Source organism: Aotus nancymaae, unplaced genomic scaffold (genome assembly GCF_030222135.1).
Source record: "Aotus nancymaae isolate 86718 unplaced genomic scaffold, 86718_ANA_hifiasm-v0.15.2.pri h1tg000011l, whole genome shotgun sequence".
Classification (NCBI taxonomy): Eukaryota; Metazoa; Chordata; class Mammalia; order Primates; family Aotidae; genus Aotus; species Aotus nancymaae.
In genome coordinates, this window is record NW_026988422.1 from 66,765,245 (window position 1) to 66,769,041 (window position 3,797).

Sequence of the window (3,797 nt, forward strand, 5' to 3'; positions counted from 1 at the left end):
TCATCAAGATGAGATTTGGGTGGGAACACAGAGCCAAATTATATCATACTCAAACAACAACAAAAAAGGGAAAAGTAAATTTTAAAAGATAAGGCTTTTGTGACAGCAAAGCAATTTTGATTTAAATGAAATCAAAACACAGCATGAAAATCTGCCACATAATTTCCATGGTATTTAATTAATTCTTGTTCTGCTGAATATTAGGTGAGAAGCTCTATGAACCAGTCCATTTCTTCACTAGAATTCTGAGAATTCTTATCTAATCTGATAGTATGATCTTAAATTTATCACAAACCTGTACTTGTTAGAGTCTTTTCCATGAATTTCCTTAAAGGTAAAACACTTTCCCGATCTTGGGAAAGCTGTTCACATCTTGAATACTATCTGCTTCTGGGGAAAATTTCCTAGTTAGCTTTATCTTAAGATCTCTAACAGGTGTAGCAGTTCAGGGGTCTGGATGGGCTCTTTAGACTTGAAATATATAGAGCCAAGACTTGAATCCTTGAAGTTCTGCTGCAGAGAAGAATTTGTTATGATCTGTTCTAGTGGAATTCAAGGCCTTTCTCTGGTGTGCTTTTTTCAAAAGATCCAGTCTACAGGTTCTAGATCATGAAAGATCTGGTTGTCATCAATTGGTGAGTTACAAAGGATTTCTTTTACCTATTATGAAATTATGCTTTGGTATAATGCATTAAAGCCTTGCACTATTGAGTCATGTCAAATTTTATGAGTGAGAGTTACATGAGGTTCTATTATTAAAGCAATGGGCTTTGAAATAACTATTTCATAAGGGATCAATCTATGCTTTCCAGTGAGAATAAGTCTGGTTGCCATCAATTGTTAATATCTTTGACCAAGGAAATCCAATTGGTTCAGTTAGCTTTGTCAAATGCATTTGTATACCTTATTTAACTGGTTTACAACTTGCCCAGTGAAAGAAGTACTTCTATCACTGGAGTTTTCTTCAGGAATGTCCCATAAGTTAAACATATTTCCTAACAATCTTTTATTATAGCTACTATTACAGTATTGACCTTCATGGATAAGAAAGATTTTATACACCCAGAAAATATACATTGAAGGTGACAGTTGAATGAAATTCATCTGCAAATGTTCAGGTGCTGGAAATGAATTTCCTGAGGTTTTTATTTTACTTTTTACAAGAATTATTGATTTGACAAACCAAACATTGCTCATAAACCATTTAAGTGATTTTAGAATAGTCACTTCACCAATATATTTTCATAATGTAAATTATTTTATCTATTCTATGGTAAATCCTGGAGTGATAGCTTTTAACAATAGAAGCTTTAAGGACTCAGGAAGAGTCTATGCTTAACACTGAATAGATGTGATTTCATACACCAAGTTTGTTTTTATGAATCAGGTGCATTGCACTGTTATTAAAATAGTCTATTATAAATAACTTGACTTTGATCAATCTTATGGAATTCCTTCTAATAGCAGCTCTTAAAAATTTTAATACTGGGTAATGCAGCATGAAAATCTGCCACATAATTTCCGTGGTATTTAATTAATTCTTGTTCTGCTGAATATTAGGTGAGAAGCTCTATGAACTAGTCCATTTCTTCACTAGAGTTCTGAGAATTCTTACCTAGTCTGATAGTATGATCTTAAATTTATCACAAACCTGTACTTGTGAGAGTCTTTTTTATGAATTTCCTTAAAGGTAAAACACTTTCAGCTTATAGTTGTTTAGGAAAGTACCAGATTAAACAATGAACTGTCTATGAATTACAAGACTTAAAATGGTCATAACTAAAACCCAATAAGAGTTCATTAAAATAATGATGCACTTGACAAAGAAATATGATTTCTGTTAATAATCTTAAAATGTTATTCTAAGATAATAACTAGAATTATCACTAATAGTGTTATACCAGGACTAATAGATTTATATGAATTTTATATAATTTATGAAACACATAGTAATGACACATCTCATTCTTAGAAATACAACTCAAAGAAGGTTTTAGCAGTGATATTTAACCATACTTTCCATATAACTTTTGCTTATTAAAAAAAAAATTACAATAGCTTTTATGGTACAAGTGTTTTTCGGTTATGTAGATAAATTATATAGTGGTGGAGTCTGAGATTTTAGTGCACCCAACACTCATGTAGTGTACATTTAGTTTAATGCATCAAATAAACTGAATTAGTTTAATCTCTCTCCTTTTATAAAGAGAGGTATACTTTTGAGATGTTCCAAGGGTCCATCTGGAAAATCCAAAGTTAATTCAGGATCAAGTAAAAGATTTAATTTAGAACTTAATTTTAGTAAGTTTGTTAAAGATACAAAAGGTTGAAAACACTTGATCAAATAGCATCACAGGTAACTGTGAGCAATAGTAGAAAGTTCCGTCGTTGTAGGAAAACTTTAGAGATGATGACGCCATTTTCTTATGTGATCAAAACTTAATAAAGACAACATGAAGCACAGAAAATTAACTGGGTAACACAAAAAATTTTTGGGTTCCCAGGCAAATCATCTAAAAGGTAAAGGAAAATCTTTGATGATTTCATATTAAGAGTAGACCAATACTTTAAGAAAATTATTGTTTTAACAGGGAGAAACAAATTCTAGTTTTGCACTAGTTTACTTTTGATATTAATTTTCAACTTTAGAAAACAAATCTTGTAAACAATTTCCTTCTAATCCTAGCCAGCTTATTCAAACAAAATGTCTTTCACAAGATTTTTCTTTCAAAAATGTTCTACAACTTTGTCTTTCATTCAGTTTTCATCCTGCACCTTTCTTCTTCTCATTTTGGAGCAACCACTCATTCTTCTTTAGGACAAAAATTACTTTTTTTCTTGAGAAAATGAAAAAAACATCCTCACATCTTCATAGCTTTTTCTTAACAAAAGCACATCTTATGTTCTTTGCATACTTGCATACAGAATTGCTTCTCATTATTTCTAACAATTTTAGTTACATATATTACTTAGAATGTTTAATTCTTAGTGACCTTAATTTTCAGTGAACACTAGGAAGACAGCAGTTGTGAACTGTCTGTCACATCAGCAATCTGTCAATTGGCAAATCTATGAATCATAATTTACAGAAGTATGTGCTTCCTCATAGTACAATTTGACAATGTGGGATAGAACATGTTTACTAATAATACTAACTACCTTTTGTATCTCTTTAATAAGAAACTGTAAAGGAATCACAATTTTAACTTTATATTCAGGCTTTTTGGTTATTGTGGATAGGCCTGGGAATTAAATTTTTGTTTGTACAAATTTCCCTGAGTCTCATCTTTCCAGTCTAATGAAAAGAATGTTAAAACCTTCTAACATAGGAAGGACATCTTTACATGAGAATTTTATCTTGTTTACATCTATTTAACTAACTTATTTTAACAGTTATGTTTGGATTGCATGTAAGGTAAGACTTTAAATAGCTAGTTATAATCTTAAGTTACTTTTCTGGTATACAATTTTATAATATACAGATAACGCTTGTTTTACCTTTAAACCTAAGTAGAAAATGCCATGCATCTGTATTATGTTTAATACTGAAAACTCTGGACATATGCATGTTTTAATCAAATCAACAGCATTTTTATATACCAAAGATTACTGAATTTATGTGAACTTGAAAAGCATTCAAGCTAGGTTTTCTTTTTTTCTAAAAGAATGTTTCATTTATATAAGTACTTATTTTTATCAAAGCCACATAAATGCAGGTATTTTACAATCTAATTCGTGATATCTTAAGGAGATAAATGTTACACATATATATTATGCATACATATATAAACATATAG